At 39.4% G+C, this 24121-nt stretch overlaps 1 long non-coding RNA gene and 1 pseudogene across 2 annotated transcripts in view; both read left to right on the top strand.

Moving 5' to 3' along the window:
* LOC308626016 overlaps nucleotides 1-24121 on the top strand; it is a 123735-nt gene that overhangs the window by 42403 nt on the left and 57211 nt on the right. Inside the window, exon 2 of the long non-coding RNA XR_014017187.1 lies at nucleotides 5467-5545. This is a non-coding gene — a long non-coding RNA (uncharacterized lncRNA). The remainder of the gene's footprint in view (nucleotides 1-5466; nucleotides 5546-24121) is intronic.
* LOC308626071 (COP9 signalosome complex subunit 8-like) lies at nucleotides 20922-21735 on the top strand (annotated as a pseudogene). The gene has a single exon. The product of its transcript is annotated as a COP9 signalosome complex subunit 8-like (transcript).

The following is a 24121-nucleotide window of genomic DNA, read 5'->3' as shown; positions in this document are numbered from 1 at the left end:
CTAGTATCAGTGATGGAAACTCTCTTGCATACCTGTCTGACCGAGAAGAATGAAGTTGGGTATGCATAGACTCATAACCACATCACATCCACACAAACGGTACCCTCCACCACTCCCCATGCCTCTCCCTATCATTTTGGTGAAACAATCTCTTTTCTTCAGTCCTAAGTTGAGAAGATGTATTGACTTTCAGACTGAATACTGTGCTACAAATTATATTGCTATGAAAATACATCCCTATTCTATTTTTAATAAAGTAAAACAAACACATCAAAAATTATTTGAGATCCATTCATATCTAGAGAAGTGACTGAACGTTGAGCTTCCAGTGTTAAGAAAAATGACCAAGTGAAAAAGCTGGCACAGCTTGCATATTTCCCATCTCTCTCACATAGCACCACATCGCCTCCATAGCTCCTTGCTTGTGCCTGACTTCTTGAAACTTTCTTTTCCCTATTTCAACCCAGGAATCGTCAGGCAAAGCCAGTAAAATCAGAGGTGTCCTTGGAGTGGCTCAGATTTCAGAAAACCCACCCTATGGTAGGCAGAGCGACCATGTGTGGTTAGAGGTACCCACATGGTGACCTGGAGAATATGGTATTTCTATTCATAGTCCAAGCATCGGGAGAAGCAGCGTGAGAGGGTGATAGCAGTGCATCTTAAGCGGGTGGCAAAAGAAGAGTTTCAGGAAAAGCAGGGTGGGCGATACTGGCTATCCAGGTAGATTACTCATCAGGTGATGTGCCAGAAGCCTGGACTTACATTCACAGTCAGGGACTCAAGAGAACAGATAAGAATAAAGCAGCGTTCAGGGCCAAGGGGAAAGGAGGTACCAGAAAGTTTCCTAGAATAGAACCTTGAAAACAAAGATCCAGGTAGGAGCAGGTTGCCAAGCTGAGCTGGGGTCCATACTGGGTTACTGTTGACTCCGTGCTGGACCACGAGTGTTGGTCTAAATGGCTCATGACCATCAGGAAAAGGGTATGTTGGGCCTTGAGGTAGGTTTAGAGACAGCAGACTTGCAGAGGAGGGCTAGGTAGAGGCTTGGAATTGATTTCTGGACGTTTCTCTAATCTCAAGTTGTCCATCAGAATTTCCTGCCCTGGCCTCAGGCCTTTCCTTTCTATACAAATTTATCCTTTTCTATTTATATAATCTTAACTGAAGGATGGTCTACTGGTTAAGATTGTTCCTTTCCCCATCTTCAGAAGAACCTCAGAAGTCAAAATGGAAGCAAATGCTCAGCAGAATTAGCCCAGTGAGCAGAGTATAATACTGAAGCTGTTTTGCCTCTGCTTCCCACAATTTTGATCTCATACAGGATGGCAGCCAGGTTAGAAAAGTACACTCGAGAAAACATGTTGCACTGATGAAAGGTAGAAATGCCTGACTAAACATGCTTGGGGATGAAATAACCATAGCTGAGCTTGTGTCAACAACTGTACCTCACTGTCATTAAAATTAATCTGTCCCACCCAGTCCCTCTTCCCTCTTAGCTGCCTTTATCCTCCATCAGGCCTTGTTACTGCTAACTTGGATTCTTAGAGTTCTCTCTCTCTCTCTCTTTTTTTTTTAACATCTTTATTGGAGTATAATTGCTTTACAATGGTGTGTTAGTTTCTGCTTTATAACAAAGTGAATCAGTTATACATATACATATGTTCCCATATCTCTTCCCTCTTGCATCTCCCTCCCTCCCACCCTCCCTATCCCACCCCTCTAGGTGGTCACAAAGCACCGAGCTGATCTCCCTGTGCTATGTGGCTGCTTCCCACTAGCTATCTACCTTACGTTTGGTAGTGTATATATGTCCATGCCACTCTCTCACTTCGTCCCAGTTTACCCTTCCCCCTCCTCGTATCCTCAAGTCGTCTCTTAATCAATCCCATAGCAACTGATTTTCCCTGCTCCAATCCCTTTGTTTATTTATGTAGACTGTACATGGGAGCTTAGTTCCCCAACCAGGGAGAGAGCCTGTGCCCCCTGCAGAGGAAGTGTGGATTCCTAACCACTGGACGGCCAGGGAAGTCCCTCCAATCCCTTTTAAATATCAAAGCCACCATGATTTTTGTCAACTCTGCTGCTCCATATTATTCAGTAGTTCCATATCACCTACTGTGAATTAAATTCACTTTAAAAAAAGTGACTTAAACATGTTTCCAGTATTTCCTTTCACCATCCAACCTGTCCCAGAGAATCTGTAAACTTTGATTATTCCTGGGTTTTTTAATACATTTATCCCTTTCTCACTCCTGGGCCTTAGTCTTTGCTGTTTCCTGCTGGGCATGCCCTACTTCCATCTCTACCTGACAAAATCCTACCCATTCTTCTAGATGCCACTTGAATGTGTAAAGTATTTCCTTTCAACCACCGGGGCTTCCTCACGTCTTCAATTTTCCATTCCTCTCTATCTCTCATGCTTACTATATTCATCACATCCTGTGCTGGGTTAAGAGTTTTGTGTCCATGCTTATAGGGCTTGTTCCTAGTAATCTTTTAATATATGTTTGTTGAATTTAAAACAAGCAAAGCATGATTCTTGTATATATAGACACACATACATGCACACATTTGAGCTACACATAAACAACACTATTTTATAATAGATTAAGAAATTCAGAATTCTTAAAAAATAGGTGATACCCATACACTAAAACTCTATACACTATATACACTCTATACCCATATACTATATACACTATATAAACTCTATACACTCTATACCCATACACTAAGACTCTTTCTCTATAGGGAAAGTACAGAGATTCAAATCTAATGGGGACATGGTTACCATGTAAAGTGTATTTTCAGTCTTCAAAATTTGGTTTTAACCACCACCTTCTAGAAAAGACTCCCATCTGAAAAATGCTTTCAGAATCTGTATGTAAACCACCGTGTAGTCAAAATGAGAGAAGAGAATTAAGCTAATTAGGAAGTCATAAAAAAATCATAGTTTGGCCATTCAGTCATTCTGGTGAATTCTACTGAAGCTGAACATAACCAGGGGCTTTTTTTTTTTTAGCTTTATCAAATCATGCAATTAATTCAGAAGGAAATCTCTACTGCAAGGTTTGTTTTATTTCCTTAGTAGTGGTTTTGTAAATAACTTAAAGCACTCAGTCAGGATGTTATTTGTAAATAACTTAAAGAACTGGGTCAGGATGTTAAAGCCTTCTTAATTTAGAAAATCTGGCCTCTGGCTTCTTGGTGTCCAAATAGTGCTGGGGGGAAAATGACATATTGCTCATAGCTCTGAAAGTAAATGTGATCAATACCCTGTAACCCAACCTGACATGGCTTTCAATTTTAAATGAAATCATTAGAGTCCTTTTTCAAAAATATCCATGACCCTCTCCCCCCAAAAACAAAATAGATACCCAAACCACTAATCTTGCTTTTGCCTCAGCAAAACAAGTTTTGTAGTGAAAAGAGAAGAGCTAAGAGAGTAAAAAGATTTGGCTTCTAGTTCTAATTCAACCTCTGGCCATGTAAACTTGGGTGAAACACCTCCCCATTTAAATCCTCCATCTTCAGTCTGTAAAATAAGGGAATAACACTGTTGCCTTGCCTATTTCATGATGAGGACTGAATGAATTAAATCAAGGGAAAGGATTTTGTAAATTGTTAAGCACCCAAAACTCTGATGATACTAATGCCAATTCCCATTGACTCTCCAGTAATCTCCAGCCAACGACCCTACAGTTGCCTTCCTGTCCACTTCACATGCAACCCTCCAGAGTCTGTGGTTTTCTGGTTGCTCATACTTGTGAGGGCCTGTGGCTTCTCCTGTCTGCCCATCTGAGCCTTGTGCTTCTTTCAGAGACTTTATTCCCCCAAGAAACTTTCATCCCTAATCAACCCACCCAAATCTTTGTTTTCAGAATTCTGAGGGTATAAGAATTCACACTTATGCCCTCAACCTCAAAAGGAGCATTAGTTTATGACTTGGTGTACTCTGATTATTACAATTTGCAAGTCTTAGAGCCACTAGAGTGTGAACTTCTATGTATAAATATTACATCATTATTTCTTATTTCTTTTTAATTTTTATTGAAATGTGGTTGATTTACAATGTTGTGTTAGTTTCATATGTACAGCAAAGTGATTCAGTTTTATATATATATATATAAAACTATAAATTCTTTTTTTAATATTCTCTTCCATTATAGGTTACTACAAGATATTGAATATAGTTCCCTGTGCTATACAGTAGGTCCTTGTTGATTATCTGTTTTATTTATAGTCCTATGTATATTTTAATCCCCAACTCCTAATTTATCCCTCCTCCCCTTCCCTTTTGGTAACCATAAACTGGTTTTCTATTTCTGTGAGTCTATTTTGTAAATAAGTTCATTTGTATCATTGTTTTTAGATTCTACAATATAAGTTATAGCGCCTACCTCAGGGCTGGGCACACAGCTTCTATGAAGGATGAACTACTTGTTTTTCCAACTTTCTTCTCCCAAAGTTACTGACTAAAGGGCACTTTGACCCCCTAATTTTCTGAAATCTAATCCATCGTAAAGTTCCTCTGTTTTACCTTGAAAATAAAGTCTCAAATCTGCCCACTTCTCTCTCTCTCCTCTCCTCTCACAGCTAAATCTCACCTACAGCCCTTCAAAAGCCTCTTTGCTCCCACTAATCCACATCTAATCCACACAGCCAGAAAAAATTCACTTTTAAAAAAAAATAAATTTATTTTATTTTATTTATTTATTTATTTTTGGCTGCATTGGGTCTTCGTTGCTGCGTGCGGGCTTTCTCTAGTTGCAGCAAGCGGGGGCTACTCTCCATTGCGGTGCGTGGGCTTCTCATTGTGGTGGCTTCTCTTGTTGTGGAGCACGGGCTCTAGGTGCACGAGCTTCAGTAGTTGTGGCACACGGGCTTAGTTGCTTCGCGGCATGTGGGATCTTCCCAGACCAGGGATCGAACCCATGTCCCTTGCATTAGCAGGCGGATTCTTAACCACTGCGCCACCCGGGAAGTCCCCAGAAAAATTCACTTTTAAAAATCCATTTATGCCTGCTTTCTACTTAGAATCCTTAAGTGACTTTTCATTACACTTTGAATAAATTCCCAATGCCCAACAGTGGCCTCCGAGGCCATGTATGATGTAGCCCCCACCAGCGTCTCCATCCTCACATCATGGGCCACTCTCCCTGCTTCCCCTCCTCAGCGACGTGGCCTCCGTGTATGGTCAAATCACCCGAGATGGCTGTTCTCCTGCTCTCTGTACATTCCCTGCCTGACCAGCACCTGCTTCACCTACACCTGCTCACATGACTGACATTCCTACATACTTGCCCCTGCCCCAGCTGGTGATTGTTTTAACTTTAAATCAGAATATCTCCACCCGTTAGCTTATCAAAGGGATGATAAGGGGCTCCTCTGCTGGTCTCCCTGGTAACCAATAAGCCAACCTGATGTCAATTCCCCCTATAATTGGCTACCTCCTCCTCCCCCAAGGAGTGAAGCCTGCCGCCATGTCCTGTTTGCTGTCTGCTGCACACGGTGGGGTGTCACTCCAGGACCTTGCTTCAGACAGGTAAGCTCCCCACATCCATGAAACCATTGATGTCTCTGTCACTGACTCCAGGCTCTTTCTTTGGTCTTGAGGATGGGCAAGCACAGGCCTTGCTGGTCTGCTGTGGTATGGCCCAACGCTTGGTGGAGCAGCCAAGAGACCCAGGAAACTCCCGTGAGTGCCAAGCTGTCGGGGAAACCAGGCCGGGGGATGGAAAGTTGCAGGGACCCAACCACGAAAGCACATGGGGCCTGAAAGTTGTGGGTGTGATCCTGGGGTGGCCGTCCACTGATGGGGGACCTGAAAGTTGTGGGAGGTAATCCCCGAAGTTCCAGGGGTGATCCGGGGGTGGCTGTCCACTAGTGTGTATGGGGCCCCAGGGTGGATGATGAATGGGGGCCACCAAGAGAGTCCAGAGAACTCATATAGACACCCCAAGGCTGTTGAGATATTGGCCGCCGCTACCGTGGAAAAAAAAGATCAGTAATAAGCTGGTGGTCACAACTGTGGGCTGACTGTTGCCTTTTATATTAAGAAAGGCCACAGAGGCTGAGCTAACAGCAGAGGCGAAGGTCAACTTGAATGCTAGGCCACAAGGCTGTTTCTTTTAGAGTCAGGCCTTCCCCTCCCCAGGGGAGTGGCTCTGGGTTTGTGAAAGCCAGGGGTGGCCTTACCTTCCTTGTAACTGGATGGGGCACTGCTGCCACCGGCTCTTCTCTCCATTGACCTGGTAAGTGCTTGGCTCCAAAATTTGCCCACATCCTGGCAAATGACAGTTCTTGGCATACTAGGCATCTTATCCACGATACTCTTTGGCTGCTGGTGTCTGTATTGTATTTGTGGTATCTGGTTGCAGTACCCACTACATACCTGGCCCCAGGGATATGCAGAAGAAGGATGGACCAAGACTGTAACAGTCGGTTGTGCAGGGTGTGTAGGGGTGGAGTTCATGGTCAGGCCACTCAAGATGACGGTTCTCTTGCTCGCCGTACATGCCCTGCCGGACCAGCGCCTGCTTCACCCGACGCACATGACTGACCTTCCTACATACTTGCCCCTGCCCCAGCCAGTGATTGTTCTAACTTTAGATCAGAACATCTCCACAAGGATAGTTTATCAAAGCGGTGGTGAAGGGCGTGCTCCTCTGCTGGTTTCCCTGGTAACTGATGAGCCAACCTGATGTCAATTCTCCCTATAATTGGAAACTTCTCCCTCCCCCTGGGAGCAAAGGCTGCCACCACATCCTGCTGCCATCTGCTGCACACAGTGGGGTGTCACTCCAGGACCTTGCTTAAAACATGTAAGCTCCCCTATCCATTAAACTGTTGATGTCTCTGTTGCTGATTCTGGGCTTTTTCTTCAGTCTTGAGGCTGGGCAAGTACAGGGTTTGTAGGCCTGTGGGATGCAGCCCAACAAAGCTCCTCTGAGAGACTGTGGTCACGTGCCTCAAGGCCTTTGTGCGTGTTGTTCCCCTGCCCAAAGTATTCTTCCCTGACACTTTGCATAATCAGTTCCTTCTCTTCACATATAGAAGCATCTTGCTTTTTTTCCCCCTAATTCCTTCTCTTTACAGGGACTGTTTAAGCAATTCCATCTCTGTACCCTGTATATTGCCTTCATCTTACTTATCATAATGAGTAATTATTAGTTATTTTCTGGTTTATTGCCGTATTATTTCTCTTTTCCCTAGATTGTAAGATGCATGAAGCTAGGGACCATGTATGCTTTTTCCATCATTATGTACTCAGTACCTAGTACAACTGCCTGACACATAGAAGACACACAAATGAAATATAACAAGTGAAACTGAGTATTGAGTATATGTCAGGTACTAGAAATACAAAGAAAATAATTCTAGGCCTCTGTCCCAAATCATGGCTTCTCTCTTTCCCAACTCCTACTCCTGCATGAGAGTCAGTTTATGAGTACATTACTCCAGATAGGAAAATTCATAATTATACATATTTTGCACATAATCTGTGCAAAATGTTATGGACATTTTCAACAAACAGTGCTGGGAACACTGAATATCCATGCCAAAAGAGTAAAGTTGGACCAATACCTTACACCATAAGCAAAAAATGTAATACGAATCAAAAATCTAAATATAAGAACTAAAATGATAAAATTCTTAGAAGAAAACATTGGGGAAAGGCTTCATGCCATCGGATTTGTTAATGACTTCTTGGATATGACACCAAAAGCACAAGCAACAAAAGTAAAAATAGATAAATTTGACTACATCAAAATGTAAAACTTTCATGCATCACAATATACTATCAACGGGTGAAAAGCCAATCCACAGAATGGGAGAGAATATTTACAAATCATATATCTGATAAGAGATTAATATCCAGAATATATAAAAACTCCTACACCTAAAAGAAAGAAAGAAAAAGGAAGAAAAAAAACACTTAAAATATAGGCAAAGGACGTGAACAGACATTTCTCCAAAGAAAATATACAAATAGCCAATAAGTACATGAAAAGATACTCAACACTACTAATTATTAGGGAAATGTAAATCAAACTCACAATGAGATACAACTTGACACAAATTAGAATGGCTATTCTATTATTTAAAAAAAAACATAACCAGTGTTGGCAAGGATATGGAGAAATTGGAACTCTTGTGCACTGTTGGTGGGAATGTAAAATGATGCAGCCTCTATGGAAAACAGTATGGCAGTTCCACAAAAAATTAAAAATCGAATTATTGCATGATCCAGAAATTTCATTTCTGGGTGTATATCCAAAAGAATCAAAAGCAAAGACTTGAACAGACATTTGCACACCAACGTTAATAGCAGTACTATTCATAATAGCCAAAAGGTAAAAGCAATGCAAGGGTCTAACAATAGATGAATGAATAAACAGAATGTATGTATCAACATACAATGAAATGTTATTCATCCTTGAAAAGGAAGAAAATGTTGACTCATGCTACAACATGGATGAATCTTGAGGACATTATGCCACGTGAAATAAGCCCGTCACAAAAGCACAAATATTGTATGACTGCCATGTCTGTGGTCCCTAGAGTGGTCAAATTCATAGTGACAGAAAGTAGAGTGGTGACTGCTAAGGTCTGGGAGAAGGACAGATGGGGAGTTATTGATTAATGGGTATAGAGTTTCCATTTAGGAGGATGAAAAAGTTCTGGAGATGGATGGTGGTGATGGTGGCACACGTTGGAGTGTGCTTAATGCCACTCAACTGTGCATCGAAAAATGGTTAAAATGATAAAATTTATAACTATATTTTATCACAATAAAAATAGTTTAAAAAATGTTATGGTACTATAAAAGAGCAACTAGCTGGGTTGGGAGGGAGTCTGGTGAGGGAAACAAGGACTTCACAGAAGAGGTCACTTCTAAACAGAAACAAGGGAAAAGATATTTCTGGACAAATGGAAGAGCATATACAAAGGAAAGTATGAGAGTGCAGGGTTTGTTCCTGGGATGACAGTTTGGTGAAAGCTGGTATAAGCCTGAGCTGTAACCACTGAAAAATCCCAACAGCTCTGAATCAAAGACATTTTAGTTACATTCTATTTACTTGAAACTTGACAGCCTGCATATGTTGTGTTTGGTTATTCACCAGACTATGTAATAAGTCAGAAGACCCACTTTCCCCTTCCCGCTAGATTCCAGACAGCTTATTCAATTCAACAGTGAACTTGAAGGTGAGAATTTTGTCCAAGAACTAGAGAATAATGTTACAGAGATGCAACCTTTTCACATCAAGTCTGAATCCAGGTTTCAATATCTAAAAGCTAGAGGAAGAAGAACTGATACCAGTACATTCCCAGAACCAAAACATCTAGCCTAATTTAAGCCTAATTTAAGCCTGGGAGAAGTTTTAATTCTCCGCCTTAAGGCGCTTTTAAGAGTCATTAAAAATCTCATTATACTTTGTTCTCACTAATGTAGAAAAATGTTGTCTCAAACCTAAGGTTAATGCTTTATCTTGTATGGTTAATTGTACAGGTCTCTTATAAGTAGCCAAATAAATCTCACCTGCTGTTGCCACTCTGACTATAAAGAGTTGACTATGGTGAAGAGATGTGAAAATCATAATACTCGGTCAATATGATTCATCATGGGTTATGTCGAGGCCATAAAAGTGTGAAACAGTGTTTCCAATACCAAAAGCAATTGGATAGTAAGACCTAGGGAAAAACCTGCTTCAATTCAGAAATGGATCAGGATGATTCATACATCTTTCAGAGACCTGTTCTAAGGTCCAAGCTTCTCCCCTATGTGAACTCACCAAGATAAGGTTTCACCCACCAAAGGACCTAAATGAAGGAAGGAAGGAAGGAATGGTTCAAAGAATGGGTTTTAAACCAAAAAAGAGTCTGAGACAGTAGAACCTCTTTTGTCTGTTTCACTGCATAAAATATGGGTTAAATGCCTTCTGAGAAGGTAATTTGCAGGCCTTCAAGTGAAACATAAAGGCATTTTGTCTGGACAAAAGAGTTGTCCGTTTTGATCATTTTTCTTCCTTTCGTATGTCATCTCACTTGACCCTGCTGTGTTCTTTTTTTCTCTACTCCATTATAATCTGCATGAGAACCTCACTTAGTTCAACATCCTCCACCCAGTGCCTTCGGGGAACGGAGGTCGCTTCTGTATTTTGGGTTTGGTTTTTCCCATGTGTGTTGTAAAAACTATATTCTTCCTTCATATCAAAACCCATGCAGTTTCTTTTTTCTAATTTTAGTTTCCCTCGGTGAACAGCAACCTGCAATCAAAATTTTGGCAGATAAATATATTACAGGGCTTTTCCTTTTATGAGTGCTGCTGTTGAACTTGGGCATATAATATGGGAGGTTAAAGAACAACCTGCCAACCATTAATCTCCTCCTCCTCTTTGCTCCCATCACACTCCCATCTCCACCTACATTACTGCATATACCAAGTCCAGTGTGTTCGGTAATGTATTATCTGCTCCATGAGGGTAAATTACTCTTTCATTCAACAAGCATTTATTGAGTGGCAGCTATAGGCCAGGCACAAGACTATTGGTTGAAGATACAAAGAAAAACCAAGTAGAGTCTCACTTCTCAAGGAACCCACTTTTCTCCTACTTCATCATATGCACTGTCTATACATTTTGGTGGATTAAACTAAATCACTAGATAATGCCTCAGCTTGAAGGTGCTAAGGGACTTTGGCCTCATTAAATAAGCAAATGTTTCTGTAATGCTTTCCCCATACAACACCACATGCTTGTTTCCTCTCAAAGGTTTCCAATAGCAAATATTTAAGGAACTGTGACCCCAAAGATGGCAGAGGACAGGAAGGGAAATGTCTATCCAGGCAGTACAGGAGGTGAAGGAAGATCCTGGGGAACGTGGACAGCAGGAATTGATCATGTCCTTCTGCCTCTATGTCTGTAGTAAAGGACAGTTTTGGATGGCTCTACATCACACAGTGTTTTGTTTTTATTTAATTGATGCATAGTTGATTTATAATGTTGTGCTACTTTCTGCTGTACAGCAAAGTGACTCAGTTATACACATATATACATTCTTTTTTATGTTCTTTTCCATTATGGCTTATCATAGGATATTGAATAGAGTTCTCTGCATTATAGAGTAGGACCTTGTTGTTTATCCATTCTGTATATAAAAGCTTACATCTGCTAACCCCAGCCTCCCACTCCATCCCTCCCCCAACCTCCCCTGTTTTCTATGTCTGTGGTTATGTTTCTGTTTCATAGATAGGTTCATTTGTGTTATATTTTAAATTCCACATATAAGTGGTATCATATGGTATTTATCTGTCTCTTTCTGACTTCACTTAGTATGACAATCTCTAGGTCCATCCATGGTGCTTCAAATGGCATTATTTTGTTCTTATTTATGGCTGAGTAGTGTTCCATTGTATATATTTACCACATCTTCTTTATCCACTCCTCTGTCGATGGACATTTACGTTGCTTCCAAGTCTCAACTATTGTATTGATGAACAGTGCTGCTATGAACATTGGGGTGCATGTATCTTTTCAAATTAAGGTTTTCTCTGGATATATGCCCAGGAGTGGGATTGCTGGACCATATGGTAGTTCTATTTTTAGCTTTCTGAGGAACCTCCATACTGTTTTCCATAGTGACTGCACCAACTTACATTCGCATCAACAGTGTAGGGGGGTTCCCTTTTCTCTACACCCTCTCCAGCACTTGTTAGTTGTAGACTTTTTAATGATGGCCATTCTGACCAGTGTGAGGTGGTAACTTGTTCACACACTTTTTGAACTTGACCAACCTTAGAATCCAAAGAAGCTAAAGTTGAACTCATAATTCAAACTTTTCACAAAGTTTGGGCAAGTCATCAACTAAATGCTTCTTTATGTCTTCATGTGGTGACCTGTGATCTGACATACCACAGACATAGGTATCTAGACCAAGATGAAGAAAGAGACTGTCTAAGTGGTAAGGCCCCCCTGACCAATTAATATCACAACAAATAATCTATGGATTAGGAGACTTAGACTCTCCATAGGCCTCTTAAAGTTTATTTACATTCTTGGTTATGTTATAGATTAAACCAAGTTCATTTTTTTCATGAGTTTCTATTTAGGAAATTAGTTAGAAAATAATAATGTTCATTATTAAGTTAACACTTATTGAGCGCCATTCCATGCCAGGCTCTATGTTGGGTGCTGCAGGCACAAAGGTAAATATGACACCTTCTCAAGAAGCTCCCAGTCCAGTGAAGGGACAAACAGTTAAGTAAACGTGCTGAGGGGGACCAGATTTTTCATCCCCATTTGACTCACAATTGCTCGAGTCACATGTGTCTTCCTTAGAACTAAAAAGAGTATTTGCTAACTTGATTGCCTAACCTTTTGAGATACAAATTAGAAAAATAGGGAGAAAGAAGAAACAGGAAAGGAAACGGTAGCAGGGGATGAAGGGAATAAAGAGGCTAAATCAGACGGCTGAAAGAGAAAGGATGAAGCAGGGAGATAAAGAGAAAAGTCACAGGGAACTAAAGCTGAAGAGAGCATTTTGGAGGCTGGTATGTAAGCAACTCTGGAATATAAGAGTTTATCATGTGGAGGGTAAGAAAACAGAAGAATGGAGAAAATAATTCTGAGAACAGTTGTGCTGAGGTAGGAGTTGAATCTCCTTTGTTGTTTGGTTGAGGGAGAAAAAGTTAGAATATATTATGAAATCATTTTGAGCCAGCCAGGCCAGGCTTCTTTATGTGTGATTCTTTACAGAGACTGAGCCACATGGGGCCCCAACATTTAGAATGCATTTGAAATGCAGGCTCTATAATGGGACTGCATAAATGAGCATGACCGCTGAGTTTCACAGTTTGGGAACACCAACATTATTTAGCTAAGAAGAACTTTTCTCAGGCTGAAGGGTTCTAATGGGTGATTTATTTCAATGTAACATTATATTGCATTGCCAGTGGAAGCTCCAGGAAAGCAGGTGATGCATGAATGGTTGAGTGGCATTAAAAAAAAAAAAAAAAAAAGCAAGGTAGGTATTCAATAGTAAAAAGATGGAAAACAGATGGAAAATGGAGAACAGAGCAGAAATTCAACAGCTGAATAGGGTTGGAGGAGGTAGGGAAGGACACAGGCAGTGTGTGGGCCTATGAGCTGATATTTGTCATCCTCAGTTCTATAGAATACTGCAATCCTGCTGACACTTGTTTGATTTTCTTTTTGGATAAAGAATAGGTGACTTTAAAGAAAACCAAAGCTGGAGGAATCAGGCTCCCTGACTTCAGACTATACTACAAAGCTACATTTATCAAGACAGTATGGTACTGGCACAAAAACAGAAATATAGATCAATGGAACAGGATAGAAAGCCCACAGATAAACCCACACACGTATGGTCACCTTATCTTTGATAAAGAGGCAAGAATATACAGAGGAGAAAAGACAGCCTCTTCAATAAGTGGTGCTGGGAAAACTGGAGAGCTACATGTAAAAAAATGAAATTAGAACACTCCCTAATACCATACACAAAAATAAACTCAAAATGGATTAAAGACCTAAATGTAAGGCCAGACATTATAAAACTCTTAGAGGAAAACATAAGCAGAACAGTCTATGACATAAATCACAGCAAGATCCTTTTTGACCCACCTACTAGAGAAATGGAAATAAAAACAAAAATAAACAAATGGGACCTAATGAAACTTAAAAGTTTTGCACAGCAAAGGAAACTGTAAACAAGACAAAAATACAACACTCAGAATGGGAGAAAATATTTGCAAATGAAGCAACTGACAAAGGATTAATCTCTAAAATTTACAATCAGCTCATGCAGCTCAATATCAAAAAAACAAACAACCCAATACAAAAATGGACAGAAGACCTAAATAGATATTTCTCCAAAGAAGACATACAGATGGCCAACAAACACATGAAAGGATGCTCAACATCATTAATCATTAGAGAAGTGCAAATCAAAACTACAATGAGGTATCACCTCACACCGGTCAGAATGGCCATCATCAAAAAATCTAGAAACAATAAATGCTGGAGAGGGTGTGGAGAAAAGGGAACCCTCTTGCACTGTTGGTGGGAATGTAAATTGATACAGCCACTATGGAGAACAGTATGGAGGTTCCATAAAAAACTAAAAATAGGGCTTCCCTGGTGGCGCAGTGGTTGAGAGTCCGCCTGCCAATGCAGGGGACACGGGTTCGTGCCCCAGTCCAGGAAGATCCCACATGCCGCAGAGCGGCTGGGCCCGTGAGCCATGGCTGCTGAGCCTGCGCAAGTGGATATATACACACACTTTTTATATGTAGGATATACATATTATATACATGTGTATATATATGTACATATGTATATGCTTAGATATAACTGTATGTTATGCTTAGATATAACGCTATGTTATATTTGTATATATCACAGAGTACAATTTTCCCTGTTTTCCAACCTGACCTGTGCCATACAACAAATCATTTGAATGTTTATTTTGCCTCAGATTTTTCTTGCAGTGCCTTCATTACTTTTCAATTTTTTTTAAAAACTCTACAGCTACATTCTCTAAGAAATGTATTTACTTCTGAGTTTCCTAGTTACAGCTTTATAGATTGCTAGGAGTTCTGGGGCCTTTTGTTACTATGAGATTGAGTTCCAACTTTATGACTCACTTTCTGGAAATCAATTTTCTCAACCCAGAGTCCACTTAATTTCACCGGCCATGATAATTTTGAAATAAACTCTATATGTCCATAGATGGTACTTTAGAAACTATATTATCAGCTTGGGTTTACAGTGAACTCCATTTTAATGTTCACATTGGATTTTATAGTATTTGCTTCCTCTAAGTGCACTTTTAGTGGGAAAATAAAATTTTATTTTGTAGTAAGCTTCACATAAAATGATGCAGGCAGGGACTTCCCTGGTTAAGAATCCGCCTGCCAGTGCAAGGGACATGGGTTTGAGCCCTGGTCTGGGAAGATCCCACATGCCATGAAGCAACTAAGCCCATGTGCCACAACTACTGAGCCTGAGCTCTGGAGTCCATGAGCCACAAGTACTGAGCCCACGTGCCACAACTACTGAAGCCCATGTGCCTAGAGCCCATGCTCCACGACAAGAAAAGCCACCGCAATGAGAAGCCTGTGCACCGCAATGAAGAGTAGCCCCTGCTCGCCCCAACTAGAGAAAGCCTGTGGGCAGCAGCGAAGATCCAACGCAGCCAAAGATAAATAAATAAATTTATTTTTTTAAATGATGCAGTTATACGTATGGCTGAACATTTCTACTGTTAAGTCCTAGAGGCTTTAGTCTGCCTTTCCTTCTATAACAGTCATTAAGTAGCTATGTGTGGTGAAGATAAATTAGCCTATCATGATTCCCCTCTGAAACAATCAGAGATGTGCATTCATTATGATAGTGTCCTATGACCCCAACTTCTCTCCATCCTCGCATTCGTAATGCTTTTGTTAGACTTCACAGAGCCCTCAATTGCTGACCCTGCCATGAATCACTCCACCTTCTTTCCTTAATTAAAGCCTCAATCTACCCCGGGACACTCACTACTTCCCCAGAAGTCTCCTCAAGTGGAGAATGTGGCTCTCTCCACCCTTGGTATCTCAGAATGAGGAAGCAGAGCTCAGGTCCTCCGCATCCAGTGATGCTTCAAACCAATCATTGGGCAAAATCCCCCTCTCCTTGCAGGTCCAAATGTTCCAGCCATATCACATTCCACCCTCCCTTGGACTCAGAGGTCCTGTGGGTTCCATGGATAACTATCCCATATTCAGTAAACAATTTTGCACCTAACTGTGGTCTTCCTCTCCGTACCATTTTCTGCCATCATTCTGGGTGACAACCTGCCTATACAATATCCAAGTTTCACAATTTCTTGACCTTCTCATGTTCAGTTACCTTCTTCTCCACTTTATTTCGGCAACCTCTGTCATGACAAACCTGGACTGTAGTATCACTGCTCTACCTCTGCAAATTTGAATCCAACTCTCTCATTTCCTGACCACAACTTCTTACCCTCTTTCTCCAACTCCCTCCCTTAGTGATTCCTCAGTACGTGTTCTTTCTGTTCATTGAGTTCTCTAACCACTCGATGGCTCTTTCTCCCTATATGCACATTTCTGTCTTCACTCCCTCCCCTAACCATCTAAGAATCCATAATTCATTGCATCAACATTTTCTTGCCAATATTCTCAGTAACATTAACCCACTGTTCTTCCAACTGCTCTGGACTAGCAAAACCCCAGTCCTGGACCAATCCACATGTCTACATACCTATATTCTAAGGCTGAAGAAAATTATGAAAACATATCTATTGGTGCCAATACAAATTAATGCTCTTCAACCCCAACCAGATCCACAGTGCTACCTGGCAATCCTTCCATGCTCTTCCAATCAAGTCTCTCTCCCATTCTCCATAGTAGATTTCAAATCCTCGCTGCTCTCCTAAAACCTCCTACATCACCCCTGTCACCCTTAGCAGATGGGCTCATCTCCTGCTTCACAGAGAAAACGGGAACCAGCACTCAAGAAATCCTTGAGCCTCCTGCTCCAAACCGACACATTTATTTATATTTGTCCCTGTCCTTCCAACATTCCCTCCTGAATGTTGAAATACACTAAAATACATTAAATACATTAATATCCATTTTCCCATTTAAGACTAAAGCCTCCACCTGAATACATGATCCTGTTCCTCTCATACCCTCAGGAACTTGCTCTATCCATTATTCCCTTTCTCTTTTATTTCAGTCATTCCCTATCACTTGTTCCTTTCCACCAGCATTAAATATACTCAAGCCTTTCACAATTAAAAAAAATTTTTTTCTTCATTGACCTCATGTTCCTTTCCAATTTAATCCAACACCACAGAGTTCTTCTTTGCCTTTCTCCATTATATATACAGTTGACCCTTGAAGAACTCAGGTTTGAACTGTACAGGTCCATTTATACACAGATGTTTTTCAATAGCAAATAGGACAGCACGACAAAGTCAGAGGGTGGTTGAATCATGAATGTGGAACCATGAATTAGAGGAACTGTAGAGGGCTGACTATAAATTATACTCGGATTTTCAACTGGGTGGAGGTAGGTACCCCCAACCCCTGCATTGTTCAAGGGTCAACTGTATATGGAGAGAATTCTGATTCCTAACTGCAGTAGCAATATACTTAATCATTTACTTTATCTTACAATACATACAAACTGTTTTAGATGGCTGCAATCTCACCAACAACAAACTTACCATGTGAAGTTTAATATTTCTTTGCAACTTTTTGTCTTTAGAATGTATCTAGTTGAAAGTGTACATAGTACTGGGTTCAAATCGAGTTTGGACTTAAATCGAGTTTTTGTGTGTGTATGGTAATATTATCACTTAGAAAGACTAATTTATTTTGGCTTGTATTCAATTGTAGGTTTTTTTTCCATTTTTTAAAACTTTATTTTACTTTTTGTATAGGTACAAACTTTTAAATGGTTCAGTTTAAAAGGTAAACTCTTAAGTCTCACTTCCCACCCCCCCCATCCACCCTATCCCATTCCCACCCATCTCTGATGGGTAACCATTTTTATTAGGTTCTGATATTTCTTTTTTGTAAAAATTGCATATGTCTATTCTTTTTTCACCCATATTTCTTCACAAATGCTACCATATTATATACATTTCTTTTAACCTGCTTTTTCCACTTAACAATACATCCTGGTTCAAGTCTGTAGTATCATTTTATGTTATATTTACTATCAATATTAGTTATAGTTACCATTTTTCTTTCTATATCTGATATCTTTCTGCTCTTTTATTTTTTCTCACTGTTTCTTTTGGTGTTTAGAAAGGCTTTGCTTTTCTTCTAGGTTATAATTTTTCTAACATCTTTTGTAAAAACTAAAAAAACCTTCACTTTTCTCTTTCTGCAGCTTCTACCATTTGGCTTGTCAACTCTGATATATTTTGACTACACATATTACCTGTACAGCAGTGAGTGTGTTCTACTTTCTACTTTTTTCGTGAGGGGTTGGTTTATTTCTATTTCATCAGAGCATACACTGCTTATACACTCTCCCTCTGCCCTTAAGTTTTAATCTTAGATCTACATTGAAATATATTCAATGTGTACCATCAGTCCATGTGCCAGGGTTTCTCCAGTCTTCTTTAGGTTGTATAAAGCTCACCCTCTAGTTATATTTGTGAATACAGTACTCCTTGGGTGCTCACATTTTTGAAACTGTTTCCATATAGCCTTAGTACTTGAAGGACAACTTGTCTAGATATGAAATCTTTGACTTACACTTTCTGTTCTTTCTTTAAAAAAAGTTTGGTCCAATGTTGTCTTGCTTTCTCTCTTGCTTTCACCAACTCTGGTTTCAACTTGATTTTGTTCCTGTGTAAGTTATTTGTTCTTTTTGCCTGAAGGCCCAGAGACTTTTTTGTCTTTATGAATAAAGTCTAAGTTTCACAGGATATGTCTCTGAGTTGACCATCTGGGAAGTTTTTTGAATTATAACTTTAAATAACAATTCTATTGTATCACTTTGTTTTTCTTATTCAAGGACTCCAATTATATGTATGTAAGATCATCTTTGCCCATCTTCTATAGCTATCACTTTCTCTGACTGTTTTTCTATTTTATATTCATACTCTTGACCATTTTAATTCATTTCCTCAATACCCCTTGTTATATTTTTCATTAATTCTGTTCTCTCTTGGTCACCTTTTAGTTTAATCTTCATTTATGAGATGATTTTCTTTCTCTTCTGTTTCTTTCTAGAGTTCACTTAGTTCTCATAGTCCCCCCCCAACCCTTCTGAATTTTTGAAGTTTTTGACTGGAGTGGTGTTTTTGTAATATATGCAAATGTTTATTTAATGACATTATAATTTAGTTTTTCCACTCTTCATGGTTTTCAGAAGAATTTTCATCAAGAGAAATGTTTTCTATTTTTTGTCTTCTTATAGTTTTTATGGTTGTTGTTACCTATTTTCTGTTTTCCAATATTTTATATTTTATTGGATTAGCAAAAAGAAATAATTCTATGTAGACAGGTATTGGGCATTTGGTAGCTTCCTAGTTTTCTTAGTTCAAGAGCACCCTCTTCTGTTGGTATAATAAACTGAAATTTCTTTAAAAATGGCAACTTTGTGATGAGAAGAATTAGTTTGTCTTTTTATTTATGATTCTCTTTTATTTATTTAGATATTTGTTTTCTATTGTTTTTTTCCCCTTTTTTGCCTCACCACCAAGTTTTTTCAATTCTGCACAAGTGGGACCCTCTCAAGATTTCCATCTTAGATCCCCTGCACTTTTGAGACACTTTATTTTGACTTTCAGGAGTTAGTGTTCTCATACACAAGGTGATATCTTTTAAAAACTCTATTTTCCATCACCACTAGACTAACACTGCCTTCTCTTTTTCATGAAAACTCTATCTGACTCTCTACTTTGATATGTGCTCCAGAGTTGCCTTTACAACTAGTTATTTATTTCCCTTCTGCCCTGTAAATGAATTTATGATATTCTTTACCTCCTAGTTATGTCGTGGGCATGGGTCTGTGTGGTTTTACTTACTCTCCTGATCTGTATAGTTTTTGGAAGATATGTGCAGTTTTAGATTCAGGTGGCTGTAATTTTCCTTAAATTATTTTGTTTCTTGGGGTCCTATCCTAGAATCCTTCTCTTTTTACTTTTCACAAACTTTAAATGACCTCAACCACTTGTATTCCTTTCATTAAGATTTATTGGCTATTGACTATCAAACTTTATTGTATTGCTGGGCTCCACATTTTTTTTAATGAACAATAAGATATCTCAACAGGTAACACCACAGTTACCCCCCACTTAACATGCATAAAACTAAACTATCTTTTACTCTCCACCTATTTCCATATCTGCTGTTCCTCCTGTGTCCCTCATCTTGGTAAAAAAATGGAACCCCCCCCCCCAATGTGCCCTGTCACATAAGACAGAACGCTTCCTATCACTCCTGGCCCCAGTCAGTCTCCAAGTACTAATGATTCTACCTCCTAAAGATCTTAAAGCTGTCTTGTACCACTCTCCAAATTCTGTAGTTTAGGCCAGCATCACTTCTTGACTGATTTACTAAACCAGCCTCCTAACTGTTGTTCCTGCTTCCACTGTTACTTCTTCCACTCCAGAGCCCACGTAATTTTGATAAAACTTTATTTTGATTGTCACCCCTCCTTCAAAGGACATGCTGCCTTCATGATATAGTCTAACACTCTTAGGTCTAAATGACCAGTCATAATCTGATGACTGCTTACCTCTCTAGACTTCTCTCTCACCAGGCCTTGCTCTCTCCTTTCCCTTTCCTCTATGAAACATAAGAAACAGAAACACTGTAGAAGATTGTAGTCTCCAAATTGACCACATTTAATTCTACATTCCACATGCTGTTCTAGAAGCATACTGTTCCCCATCAAGAAGCATGATATACCACCTAGGCAAAATAAAGGATAAAACCATATGATCATCTAAATAGATGCAGAAAAAGCGTTTGACAAAGTTCAACACTCATTCATGATAAAACTCTCCACAAAGTGGGTATAGAGGGAATCCACCTAAACATGATAAAGACCATATATGACAAACCCACAGCTAACATACTCAATGGTGAAAAGCTGAAAGATTTTTCTCTAAGATCAAGCAAAAGCAGGGATGCTCTCTCTTACCACTTTTATTCACAGTATAGGAAACCCTAGCCAGAACAATTAGGCAAGAAAAAGAAATAAAAGGCATTCAAATAGGAAAGGGAAAAAGTAAAACTGTCTCTATTTGCAGATGGCATGATGTTGCATATAGAAGATCCTAAAGACTCCACCAAAAAATCTGTTAGAAAATAAATTCAATAAAACTGCAAGATACAAAATCAATATTAAAATATCAGGCGGGCGCGACTCCCCGAGGGACAGTCTGAGGTCTGGCTTGGCGGGGAGGTTCGGTGGTGGGGCCAGCCGGGAAAATGCCAGTGGTGGTGATAGCGGAAAGTCCCTTTAGTTTCAGAAAGTTGCTGGATCAGTGCAAGAATCAGGGGCTCGAGGTTCCAGGAGGAATTGCTACACCCCCAGTGTATGGTCAGCTTCTAGCTTTATATCTGCTTTACAATGACATGAATAATGCAAGATATCTTTGGAAAAGAATACCACCTGCTATAAAATCTGCATTCTGAACTTGGGGGGATTTGGTCGGTAGGACAAAGAATCTGGCAGAGAGATTTCCCCGGGCTCTATACCACCATCAGCGCTCACCCGTGGTCTGAGACGGTCCAGCCAATCATGGAGCCACTTAGAGATGCCACCCCGAGGCAAGCCTTCGCCCTGGTCTCTCAGGCATGTACCTCCATTATTGCCGATGATTTCGCAGCCTTTGTTGGACTTCCCATGGAAGGGGCTGTGAAAGGTATCCTATTACAAGGATGGCAGGCCGACTCCACCACAAGGATGGTCATGCCCAAAAAGCCGGTTTCAGGGGCCCTGGATGTTTCCTTTAACAGGTTTATTCCCTTTTCAGAGCCCGCCCCGGTTCCACCCATCCCCAATGAACAGCAGTTAGCCAGTCTCACCGATTATGTGGCTTTCCTCGAAAACTGACTTATCATTCTGAGTTCAAGATCCACCTTCAGAATCCTGAATACTGACAGAAAAATGTAAAATTTTTATTTTCAATTTTATTGGATGGATTAAGAACTTCAGCATTCCTTACTGAGTATGTGATAAAATATGTATAGAATATAAAGTATATTATATACTTTTTGTCCTTAAACATGCTGAATGGTTGTTGAAACAATTATTTTGTAATATTTGACAATTTGGATGGAGCCCATCAGTATTAGGCAGTCAGTTTATATTTCCTAGTGACTCATAAAATACAGCTCTCCTGCTTCATGTAGAACAGTGGTTTTCAGCTGTTTTTTTCTGCCCCAGCACACAGCACACTCCCATCTCTACCATAGGTTGATAGTTGCAGTGATGCATCTGGGGTTTGAGGAGAACTGTCCCCAGGGGCAGTATCTGAAGTGATGGGGACTCTATCACCCCCTTTGAAGAATATGCTCTTTTTCTCTCCCCCCCTGAGAATCACAAATATAAAATGCTGAGATAGAGCTGAGGAACAAAGACCATCTCCGTAGTAAACCAGTTTGTTAACTTTAGATTTTTTCCTGAGAGTGTGAGTACATCCATTGCTGGCAGTGGAGGGCTTACCATGAAAATGCGACTTATTAAAGACATTCATGAGAAGTATTAAGTTGTAGTATTTCCTTTCAGAAGAAAGGAAACGTAAGTATGGAATGCATTGTTTGGGAAAGAAGCTATTAAGTGATACACTTTGTACGACTGTCCTGCAGCCTATTAGTTGCTTATATTTAGCCCTTGGGTCAAGTTTTGCCCTTTGGAGAAATACTGAACACGTCTTTCATTTTTTGTGTGACAGCCCTCTGAATATTTGAAGTTGTTTATTGTATCTTCAGGTTAAAACACCCCCTAGTTCATTTATTCTGCATTTGTTCAATAAATATTTAATTGAATTCTTCAACTGTTTTTTCGAAGGTAGTTTCTAGAAGTTTCACTATCCTGTCTTCCTGTGGATATGTTCTAGTTTGTCATTGTCTCTTTTAAATTACGAATTTCTTAATTAAATAGAAATGACCTATATAGTAGTAAAAAAAATAAAAATAAACAATCATTTACATTTCTATACACTAATAATGACCTATTTGAAAGAGAAATTAAGAAAACAATCCCGTTTACAATTACATTAAAAAAGAGTAAATTATCTAATGATAAATCTAAACAAGGAGGTAGAAGGCCTGTACACTGAAAACTGAAAGACGTTGATCAAAGTAATTGAGGAGGACACAATAAATGGAAAGATAGGCTCTTCATAGATTGGAATAATTAATATTATTAAAATGTCCTTACTACCTAAAGTAATTTACAGATTCAGTAAAATCCCTGTCAAAATTCCAATGGCATTTTTCACAAAAATAGAACAAACAATCCGTAAATTTGTATGGAACCACAAAAGACCCAAATAGCCAAAGCAGTCTTAAGAAAGAACAAAGCTGAAGGCATCATACTTCCTGGTTTCAAACTATATTACAAAGCCATAGTTATCAAACAGTGTGGCATTAACATTAAAACAGACACATACATCAATGGAACAGAATAGCGAGCCCATAAATAAATGCATGCTTATATGGTCAGTTAATTTATGACAAAGGTGCCAAGAATATACAATGGGGAAAGGACAGTCTCTTCAATAAATGGTGTTAGGAAAACTGGACCACTATCTCATACCATACACAAACATCAACTCAAAATGGATTAAAGACTTGAACATAAAACCTGAAACCATAAAACTCCTAGAAGAAAATGGAGGGGTATAAATTCTTTAACATTGGCCTTGGCAATGATTTTTTGAATTTGACACCAAAAGCAAAGGCAACAAAAACAGAAACAAGTGGGACTATATGAAACTAAAATGTATCTGCTTAACAAAGGAAACCATCAACAAAAAGAAAAGGCAACCTATGACATGGGAGAAAATACTTGTAAATCTGTCTGATAAGGGACTAATATCTAAAATACATTAAAATGTATATCTAAAATGTTTTTTAAAAATCATACAACTAGATAGCCAAAAAACAATCTGATTTTATAAAAGGCAGAGGAACTGAATAGACATTTTTTCAAAGAAGATACACAAATAGCCAACAGGTGTGTTTAAAAGGTGGTAAACATTACTAAACATTAGGGAAATGCAAATCAAGACCACAATGAAATTTCACCTTATACCTGTTAGAATGGCTATCATCAAAATGACAAGGGATAACAAGCTTTGGTGAGGTTGTGGAGAAAAGAGGATCCTTGTGCGTTGTTGGTGGGAATGAATGAAATTGGTGCAGCCACTATGGAAAACAGCATGGACATTCCTCAAAAAATTAAAAATAGAACCACCATATGATCCAGTAATTCCATTTCTAGGTACTTCTGAAGGACGTGAAATCACTGTATTGAAGAGATATCTGCACCCCCATGTTCATTTCAACATTATTTACAGTAGCCAAGACATGAAAACAACCTAAGTGTCCATGAGGAAT

This window comes from Mesoplodon bidens, assembly GCF_964165515.1.
Source record: "Mesoplodon bidens genome assembly, chromosome: 12".
Lineage (NCBI taxonomy): Eukaryota > Metazoa > Chordata > Mammalia > Artiodactyla > Ziphiidae > Mesoplodon > Mesoplodon bidens.
The sequence above is the reverse complement of the archived record's forward strand: the minus strand, read 5'-3'. Positions and strand labels throughout refer to the sequence as shown.